Genomic DNA, 11,001 nt, shown 5'->3' with positions numbered 1-11,001 from the left:
GAAAGATTTCAAAGCTCAGGCTGGAAGTTGCAGGCACTGAGGTTGCCTCTGTCCCTGAACTCTGTGCCTGAATGTGTCTTTGGGCAGTAACACCTCACTGGGTTGAGCTGTGCATGGATGGAAGAGGAAAGGCATTCCCTGCCCACTCCCTCACCAGCAATCAGCCTGAGGATCAAAGGGCAGAGGCGAATGGCTTACAAATCTCTCTCTGTCCTGTACAGCTGTTCCTGCTCTCTGGCTGCCAGGGTACAGCTCCCTGTCCCAAAGCATTCCTCTTTGTAACAGCAGTAAGGTCTCTTTGTCTGCTGTGTTCTCTGATTTGAAATTTAATGTACTAATGTGCACTAAATTTGAAAATTCAAAACCTTCCTCATCCTTTCTTGCAGGATGTTGCTTTGTCTTGTGAGCCAGGCCTGAGGTGACTGAATGTGATAACATTTTGTAATTTTTGATTGAATAAGTAAACTCTGAGAGTGAAACAAACCTGATGGCTTCAGTGGAAGGAGTCCATGAGTCCCTGGTTAGGTCTGGTTACCAGGAAGAAGCTTGGATCAAACTGTCACATCCCTGGATCATGATTTTCTGAGGAAGAAACTTTAGGTTCTTTATCCAAACACAGTGATTTTCTACTTGAGTAAAAATTTATGAATATAAAAGGGAGAGCTAAAGAATCCAAAATTATATAAATTATGAAATACAATATAATTTATCAGTGACACACATCTTTGTGTCATCCTTTTTTACCAAGGAAGAACATGTCTATCACACATCATGGTCTTTCACACAGTACTAGCAGTAGCATAAACTGGTCTTCTACAGAAAAAAGGAAGTGAATTCAAATGGCCAGAGTTGTTGTTTCTCCAAAAATTATCTTTCTTGAAAAGTAAATAAAACAGACATACAGAACAGCAAAATAGAAGTTCCTTGTCTAGAGGCAATTCTTGCTTGCAGCCTGACAGCTGCAGAATTACAGCAGATTGTTTTAGCCACCCAGGGAACACAAGTTTGCATGAGAGCCAGGCTGCTTGAAATTGCTGCTTTTAGAGCTTCTCTCCTGGTCTTCAGCTGAAAAAGCCATGGCTTAGCAGCCTAAACCAGATTCTCTTTGGAGAAAAGGAATAACAGTAAAAAGAGTAGTTTACAGAAGGAAAAGAATACCTGTCAGGGAGAGGACATTATCAGGAATGAAAAATCTGCTTACCTGGTGGTGTGAAGGTTGTTTGAGCTGATGGAGATAGTATTTCAGATTGTTTTATCTTTACTTCTGTGTCTGGTCAGGATTTCTTCAAATATCAGGTTGATGAGAGCTGGGTAATATCCCACTATCTTGGGAGCTCCTGAGGAGGACAAGTCAGGAGCAGCAGCCAATTGTTTTTTAGTTCTTAATATGGGTCTCTAACAAAAATCTTACACAGCCACCCCAGAAGGATTGGGAAATAACTAAGTATCACCTCTGTGGTTTTTTTAAAGATCTATTTTCAATCTTGGCATATCATTTGTTTCAATGATTTTCTAGTTCATTCTCCTTTTCTTTCTACTCATGATCAGCACACATTTTGTATTTACTATCACACATATTATGTGGCAATAATAGCAATATTTATTTGGATAAATTTAGACCTAATAATACTATTTTAGGAAAAATTTGACAATATTTATCATTACTGATAACCGACCCTTCATAAGGTTTTATCTGTGCAAGAGCAGTGTTGTTCAGGATCCCTTGAGTCCCCGTTGTGAAACTGTACAAAGAATGGAATGATAACCTTACTGAAGCCAGTGGAAAAACATCTTTTTTGACAATTGGGATAAAAGAACACTTTTTGGGGAAATGCTGGACATCCAAAATATAAGTGCATATATTATGTCTCTTTTTATATGTCACCTTTAGATCTAAAATGTTCTGTACTAAAAGAGGCTACAATACCTGGTATGTTCTCATGGGGTTTCTCCCTTTCCAGCTCCTGTCATAGTGTCTTTTTGGAATCTGTGTAAATTTCTGACTCCTAGAAGTACCTTTACTTTTAATTTAAGACATAGAAGTCTTAAACTTCTGACTCTTTGCAATGTATTCTGCAAAGGAACCACATTCAGCTGACCCCTGACACTGTAAAGGTGAAGGCAAAATGCATTGTCAAGCATCAAATAACAAACAAAAGTCTGCACTTAAACACTGTGGATTTCATGCAAATAAATGGCCATGCACTATTCATTCCTGCAGTGTGAGCACAGCTTTCCTATATTTCTAAGACTTTTGCATATTTTCATGATGCACTTAATTATTCAGTACATACTATGAGGCTCCAGGAGTGGAACTAGAAACGTTTCCTAGAAATGAAACATGGAAGTGTTCCCTAAGCTATTTTAATGCTAATTCTTGTTCACTTTTTCAGAGCCTGAGCTTTAAACACCACAACTGTGAAAAGATCAGACCAAGCTGAGAAATGTATTTTGGCCATAGAGGTGGAATTGTGAATTGGCATTTAATTGTGGGAAGTGATTCTGTAGTAGGTCGTTTCAGATCTTTCAATTGGTGTGAGTCAGTGAGCTTTTATGGAAACAAAATTGCACAGTAGGCTTTAATTGTGCATAATTATTGCACTGCATGGTGCAGAGTACTATACTGTAGGCATTCAGCTGCATTCTGTTAAATTTTTTTTATTGAACTCTGTGAAGAAGTGTACCTGATGGTATTTGATACATGCTTGTTTAATCTGCTCGTGGTTTTTTTGTTTTAGGAAAATGAAAATAATTATAAAAATAATAAAAATATCTTTTTCCTTCTCCCCTGTCCTTCACCCCAGTTTCCAGATGACTAATTATAATTTATGGAATACCTGTAGGCATCTGCTAAATTTAAGTGGAGTCTTATTTCTGATTTCAGCTGCAAGAATCATGCAAAAGGTCTTTGGGTTTAGGAGCATAACTTTAAATAGTACCTAATAGTACATAATAGAACAGGACAGGGTTCAGGTTTTCCTAGATCCATCTGTGCATTCTAAAGGCTGAATGATACTTGGTAGACTTTCATCTTGTTACTTCAGTAATCTGTAGCTATTTCCAATTTGATTATTTTTCTTCCCTGGGTGTTTTATGTCTGTTGGATCTGACTACAGCATCCAGTAGAACACAGCTTCTGATTGAGGATTAGAACAATTTTATTTCCTCCTTTATAAGTAAGTAAAACACTTTTATCACTGTGGACCTAGTGATTTGTGAAATCCTGTTGTATTTTCTTATTTCTCATGCTAAGCTTTCAAGTTGTCAGCAGTGATCTGGTTGTTTCCCATCTTTTCACCAGTAATGGAACCCAGACCAGCACTCTGTTGCTCTCATGAATTCAGGATCACAGCTCTCAGTCATCAAAAGGGCTTTATGATGGTTTGGGAATGTGACATTTCTGTGGAAAAACAGCTTTAGGTTTGGGGCTTGGGTTTTGGGGGAAGATGAAAAAACAGACTGTTATCATTGTCATTACTCTACACAAGATGCTGCAGTTTTCTTACCCTGCCAGGGATGAAAGTACTACATAACAAACAGCAGCACTGCCAGACCATTTTCCTGTCTGTACTGATGAACTTGCCATGGTTGTAATGTAGATAACAAACCTCAAAAACCAGAAGAATGAATTTTGATTGCACCACTGCAAAGTCTTTTATTGTTCTTGTTTGTATAGTAAAAGTGAAGTAGCAAGAAGCAGCTTCATTTTTATTTTAATAACTATTTTGTATTATTCCAAGACTGTCTCAAGAATTTTGTTACAGGTGAGGTTAAGCCAGGCAGGGATTTTTTTCCCTCTTCAGACTATTTAGCTACACTTACAGGTCGTGATCTATGTAATTCAAAAAGAAGACGTGAAAAACTTCTCTAAGAGCTTTACAGTTCTTTTCATAAGAGTGTGTACCTTTGGGAACAGTGCAGGATCGTTGGCATCCCACTCTACGCTGAATTCTCCCAGGAAAGCGAGATTTTATCATTTCTGTTTCACTCTTTGTATCAGTGGGAAGTAACTGTACCAACACTGTGCCCTCCCACGGTGCCTCAGCCCAGAGTGCAAAGAACAGACACCTCGGCGGGAGGGTGAGGGGGAATTGTTGATGGAAACCGTGAAAGGAAACATTTAAACACACTTCTCTTCTTTATAGGCACTAGGTGTTAAGTGGGGTCTGATCCTCAGTTAAATAAGGGCATTTTACAACATGTCAGGTTTAAATGTTTGTTTGCTTCAAAACCCATTGCCCTTCCAGATATAACCAAGTTTTTGGTAATGTGCCATAGAACTACATCAACTGTGATGCTTCAGTCTGGTTTTTTGTTTAGTTTCGTTCTGGTTTTTGTTTGTTTGTTTGTTTTAAGATTGTTATTTTGTTTCTTTTTCCTTGCTTTAATGTGTAAGGGATAGGAGCAAGAATGAGCAACAATGAAAAGGAAGAAATTCCTCCTGATTATTTAACCGCCTTAGAAGACAATTTGGATGTAGTCCCAGATTACACATCTGCCCCTCTAATGTACATCTGAAATTCTATTAATACCAAATCAGACATCTGCATGTTGCTTGTGTTCAGCTGCTTGTGAGTGTGCTGCTGCAGCTGCTGCATCTGCAGAGAACAGCCTGAGCTTCCTCCTGTGCTTAGCGAGGAATGGCAAGGGGAAGGAGCAGCCTTTGTGCCAGGGCTCACCACTCGACTTGTCTGACATTTCACTCTTCAGTTTTCACCCTGTTTTCTCTCTTGTAATGTTCTCTAGCTCACATCTAGAGACAGGTTATGCTTCAGAATTAGCGGAGGAATTAAAATGAAAATGTCTCAAAGTGTTGTTAACTGGACAGATGCCAGCACTGAGGTCCTGATGAGATGGGTGAGGACAGTCTTTCCATGCAGGGTTGAAGCCTGAAATGGAGAAAATTGCAATGCCCTGGCTGCACCAGTTGCTCAGCCACATTCCTCTGACTGTTCCTGTTGTTAAATTAATTATGGTAAACACCTGCAGCCTTTCTAAGAGAGCTGAAGCTTTTTTCACCTCAGGTCAAGTTACACCTGCAAGGGCACCATAGTGAAAAGGTCAGGATAGGGAATAGGTTTACCATATTTATTTAATCATATAAACTTATCTATCTATCTATCTATCTATCTATCTATCTATCTATCTATCTATCTATCTATCCTTTGCTAATACTTCTAACTGGAAACTAGTCCCAGAGTGGCAAGACCCATTTCAATTTGACTTCTTTTGTGAGATAGCTTCATTTACAATGTAGAAAGACGACTGATATTCAATAGGTCCCTCCTTTCAGGTTCCTTTTCCAAAGACTTAATTTATAGGTTGCCAGGTAACCAGAAGTCTTTGGCTTTTAAATAGTACTTCATAGAGGTACAAAAAGTGAGCTTTTTCCAGAGCTGAAATGGCAAGAACTGTCTGAAATGAGCAGTAGTATTAGCAGATGCCTACAGAGTTGACCACTCTTACACAACCATACAGATGTGAAAGAAGACATTTGCTAAACTATTCAGTGGCTCTAAGGGTCCAACTTCAAGCACAGTGAGTATTTTCCTAGCTGGTTATTAAATTGATTCGGCATATTTTTATTTAAGGTAATATTGCTGTTCAATAGGTAAATAATAATCTTCATCTCCTCCAGGAAAAGCTGAAAAACTTTTCCCAGTCAGCTTCTGCTTCTCCACTGAGCTGGCTACAGTTCCTACAGTATGGGAGAGAGGGATAAAGAAGATAAGGGTAATGCAAATTGTCAGCATTAACATAACAAGGCAAATGTCTCTAGACCAGGGCCAGCTCTTCTTTCCTTCTCCTTCTGCCTTAATCTCAGAATAAGCAGAATGCTGTGGAATACTCAGGGTCACTCCTGGAGCTGGAAGAAAGAGCTTGGCCACTGGTCTGCCAGTTTTTCAGCCATCTACAAGGCTAGGGCTCAGTTCCCTTTTAAGGAGTAGCTACCTTGTTCTAAGCATCTAAACCAACATCAGTCACACTTAAACATGTGCTTATTACTGTCCTGTGCCAACCGGTATCAGTGAGAGGATGCAGGGATTTTAGCTGTAATCCCATATAACTAAACCACCCCAGTCCTGAGGGCAGGGCAGGAGAGCCCAGCCTGGAGCCTGGGGAACAGCTGTCGGTGCTGCCAAAGGTGGACTTGACTTTCCCAGCAGTTAAAGGAAGCTGTGCCAGTGTGCAGCCAGCCTCAGCTGCAAGAACCTCATGCAGTGGGATTGCTTCAACACCCCTCCTGCCCCAGCTGGTTTGTGGGGAATCTTGCACAACAGCAGCTTTTGCTCTGTCCTTGCTGCAGCAAGTCCAAGGGGCAGTTTGCCTGCCTCAGGTGATTGCCTCCAGTTCTTGCCTTTAGTGAGGGGGCAGGAGATCCAGTGCAGCCCTGTTTGCAGGGAGCTGCCTTGAGGCCAGTATCTTGTGTCACACTTGCCATTTGTCCCAGTGTGGCAATGAACTTCGGTCCTTACTTGGGTAGCTTTGAGTTTAAGCTCTGCACACCACCACATCCTTCATTTCCCTTTAAAGGCTGGGGTTTGAAGGTTTTCTTTTTCACACGACTTTTACTTTGGAGATACTTCTGAGGTCATTGTGAAATACCTTACCCAAACATTCAAGCCAAATCAATTCTATTTCCAGAGCTTCATCATGGCAGCAATGCATTAGAACAACTTAATAAAATGTTTATATCAGTGTCTGAAGTTCATGGTAATCTGAGAGTGTGCAATGACATCTGTAGGATAAATTATACAGCTCGGCACTGAAACATGACCATAGTACAAAGTATATTGTTTGGAAATCTACTGTTGGGCATGAAATCCAGCTTTACAATTTTTAATTCAGAATTCACGCTGACACTTCTTTATCATAAATAAGAGATACTTCCATGCCATACTTTTGGGCATTCCAGTGTACTTCAGGATCCAAACTAGTGCTGAAAACACAGCCTGTGTACCTCTAAAACCAGACAGACTTTTTCTAGCAGTGTGCTTGTGTTAGCTATTCTAATAAGGTAAAACTGATACCACTTTTATTGTGTGTTTTGCTAAGTCTGTCCTTCTGATGAAGCGCTCTGAGTTTGCAGCATAAGGACTGCAGGCTTATTTCAGCAGAACCCAAAAGCCTTAATCCTTTATTGCTGCAAAAACAAACAACTGTCCTTATAAGCAGCCTAAAAGAGAACAACAGAGCACAGAGAAGATTCCTTCCACATAGAGCTACTGCAGTTCTTGGTTAATGGGTACACTTGTCCCTCAGTATATATTTATTTATACATGTCAAACTAGGAGTAGTTTAGTAACATAAAGTAGAACTTTGGCATTTGCAGCCTGCATTCCTCTGTTTGCACCCAGTAAAAAACTCACAGATTCACACCTCCCAAAGTCCCAAAAAACCTCCATCACAGCTAATACATCAGTATGCTTAAATTGCAAATAGAAGTGATTCATCTTTTCCAGATACTGGCTTCCTACTGTTAGTTCAGGAATAGTAAGGTGAAGTGGGGGAGCTGGAAAGCTCATTTCAACAGGTTTTTTCATTCATAATTCAGTTGAAGTTGGACCCCAACCTGTTGAAGAACTATTGCAGTTGATTGCGGTAGGATTGTAGTATCCAGCCCTTTACTAAGCAGATAGAGAAAAGTAGAGCTCAGAAATTAATACAGCCATGTGATGTCATGGAATATTCCAGTCAAATCACAGCCCAATCGTTCAGATCCTACTCAAGTGTTAAGCTGTTTTCAGGCGAAGACAGTAAAATTGTCTGTAGTGATTCAGAAGTGTTCAATGGAGTTTCTTGGTTGATATCACAGAAGGAAGACTTAAGTTTAAATCAGCAGACTTGGATGTCTTGTACTTTACAAAACTGAAAAGAAGATAATTAAAAGGGCACGTCTGGCCTTGTGATCTTTTTCAAAATCATGAAATGTGGGGTAAAATATCTAATGTAATAACATTTTCCAAAACCTTCAAAAACTTTACATGAGGAAGAATCTATACTCTTAGCCATATGTCAGTCTTGTGTAAAATAATGGAAAAGTTAATAAGGAACTTACAGAGATTCAAAGGACAGAAATATAATAAATGCTAATCAGCACAGTTTTTCTGAAAAATATAGCTGATGCAGCAAACTTGATTTTGAATGGGATTATGAGTGTGTTGATAATGGTGGTTGTGTAGATTTTGATAATATTTTCCTTATATTGTGATGAAAAATTTTGCCTTTTACAGCTTCAGTGAAACATGCACTAAAAATGAGGGAACAGACTGAGAAGGGACCTCCCAGGTGTACCATCCTGGTGACACCACATGCAATAATGGTTTTTGATGTGAATCCCTCACTTGAGAGATGTAAAAAGCTGGATTCCATGTAGAAAACAAATAAATATTACTAGAGGGCCAGGGGTAGCATCTCTTCATGAGGAAGAAATACTCAGGAAGATCACACATAGGTGACAACACACAGGTGACTGGAACAGACTACAAGTATTTTTTGAAGGGCTGTTTAACTTACATTGAGAGTCACAACAAGGTGTAGTGTCTGGAGGCAGAAATCAAACAAGTAGAAATAAGAAACTGTACTTACATTTTAAAGGAAATTTTTGAAGAAACAATGATGCCTTCATCTCTTGAGGTCTCCCTGTTAAGAAGGGTACAGATATCTTAGCCAAACAGAAGCTAATGTATATACTGCAGGGGGACTGGGGAATTGTCATGGGATCTGAATAGGCTCTTCACTTCTGATCTTCAGTGTAATGAACCTACGAAGGAAAAAGCAAAGCTTTCATTGAAGGCAGTTAAATTTTGCCTAGGGAAGTTCTGCAGCATAGTTCCAGGTTTTTGAAAATTGAACAAAGTTCTTGGTTCTGAATGCAAATCTTGCCTTACAGTGTTGCTGTTTGCACACATCACAGAATTCTTGAGGTATTTAATCCTCATTAGTGAAGCTTTATTAATCCACAACACTGAAGGACAGGAGGTATAATTTAGAGAAATCCTAATGGGAAGGATCTCATAGGAGATAAAAAGGAATTAAAATGTTTCCATGGACTAGTAACACAAATGATGGCATTTTAATGCAGTTATTTTATTAATGTTGCAAATTTAAAATTCTACAGAAGAGTTTTGGTTTCCTATGGGTGCTATAAGGTTAGGGAGTAATTTTTTTGTTTTAACCTTGGTCTGTGGGATTCCCATCTTTTGTGCTCCTTAAGGCTTTCCAGCAGTGTAATGTGTTAGAGAATCACTGAACTGTTCAGCTCACTACCTTGGGATTATTTTCTTTTATACTCACTAGCAGTTTAACCTGTCAAAAACAATTATTAAGCAATTTGTAACATAGTAGAGATGTAAATGGTTTCAAAAAGCCTATGACTGGAAAAAAGAGCAATGACTTGTTAGAGCTTGTATATTTGTAGAAATCCATACTAACATGTTTCCCAAAGGTTAGAATACTTGAAAATATTTTGGAAGGTTAGAATATTCAGAAATTATCCATCTGGATTTTTGACAACCTCTCTAAAGAGATAAACATTGCCATCTTGTGCAGGAGAAAGGGGGAAGAGCTTTATGGCCGCCTGCTCAGGGAGAGAGAGAAATCTCTTTGCGTATGGGAGCTGCTTCCTACATTTCTGGTAGGGACTGTGGAGAGGAGCATTGCTCAGGGACACATCCCAGGTTCCCTGGGAAGGGTGTGCCTCCCTTCAGTTCAAGAAGCTGGATCTGTCATTTCTCACAGCTTAGAAATAAGAGATGCAATGCCTTGGAAACAGCAGCCTCCATGAGCCATGCTGCAATCAAAGTGGGAAAGAAACAATGGTGCTTTACACAGCACAGTCACAGGAAGAGTGCAGGCATGATACTGTATTCCAAAATGTTACGGTGTGGGAGGAAAATAATTTCTGTCAATAACAGCAAAGTGAGCAAATAAAATAGCTTGTATTTTCAGTTAACAAAAGGAAATGGCAGTTTTGACCACATTTAGTGCTTCCTCAGCTCCTTCTCTCTGGATTCACCACATAATGATGATAAAGATGTAAAGTACTTACATTTAATACTGACATTTATTTTTAGAGCAGCATTATGTAACTTCCAGGGCAGCAGTCTCCAGTCTGGGGCTTCCTACAGTCCTGTGGTCAGGCTTGACCTCAGTGTTGGTAGAATGAGACTTTGCCATTTCAGGACGAAAAGAGGAGAGAAAGAAACCTCAGCTTGCAGGAGTCTCTGACAGCAATTCTGCTGAGCCTGGTCAGAATGGAAGAGCACAATTACCCTCTGGCACCCACTGAGTCTCAAGCCTGCCCCTTGGTTTGCTCACTTCTTAATTCCTTTACTTCATCAAACTGTGTGTACATAAACCTCACCCAGGAGAGGAGGATGCTCATGAAACTGCACTGCCCTACCCACTTCAAGTCTGCTGTGTGAAAAAGTGCTCTTTGGCACTCCAAGCATATCTCTTGGGTGCAGATCCTCTACCAAGAATTATGTTGGAGGTGGGTGCTGAAAATTGGAGGGGGGTCTCTTCTAAGTCCTGCACAGCCTCCAGAGCTGCAGTGAAGCTACAGAGTCCCTGAGTCAGCCATCCACCTGGAGTGTCCTGCAGAGTCTCTGAGTCAGTCATCCACCTGGAGTGTCCTGCAGAGTCTCTGAGTCAGTCATCCACCTGGAGTGTCCTGCAGAGCCCCTGAGTCAGCCATCCACCTGGAGTGTCCTGTACAGGTCTCACACAGAGTTTGCAAATGGTTTGGTGAACGTAGCTCACAAGTAGACAGAACCCAAAACCAACTCTAAAACCTGCAAACTCACAGAAAACATTTTCTAGGAGACTTTTGGACTTATCCTTTTAGGATTTTGATTATTGTTTTTCAGTTACAGGTTTCTTCTTTTCCTAGAGTGCCTTTTCTTCCTGTAGGTAGTACACAAGTCTGACTTAAGGCTTTGTATTTTTATAAATTTCAGTTCCTTCTTTCTGGGTAGTGTCTGGAAAGATTATCTTTCT

At 40.0% G+C, this 11,001-nt stretch overlaps 1 long non-coding RNA gene across 2 annotated transcripts; it reads right to left on the bottom strand.

Moving 5' to 3' along the window:
- Window positions 1-6,433: 6,433 nt before the first annotated feature.
- Window positions 6,434-10,301, bottom strand: LOC139675093 (uncharacterized). 2 transcript variants are annotated; one of them, XR_011698424.1, is made up of 3 exons: window positions 10,052-10,301; window positions 8,590-8,764; window positions 6,434-7,869 (listed from the first exon to the last, which is right to left on the bottom strand). It is a non-coding gene; the product is annotated as an uncharacterized lncRNA (long non-coding RNA). The 2 variants fall into 2 exon arrangements; XR_011698423.1 differs by having other exon boundaries at window positions 8,590-8,643.
- Between the last annotated feature and the right edge of the window lie 700 nt (window positions 10,302-11,001).

This window comes from Pithys albifrons, chromosome 8, assembly GCF_047495875.1.
Source record: "Pithys albifrons albifrons isolate INPA30051 chromosome 8, PitAlb_v1, whole genome shotgun sequence".
NCBI classification, from domain to species: domain Eukaryota; kingdom Metazoa; phylum Chordata; class Aves; order Passeriformes; family Thamnophilidae; genus Pithys; species Pithys albifrons.
Note: the sequence above shows the minus strand (reverse complement) of the source record. Positions and strands in the feature narration are given on the sequence as shown.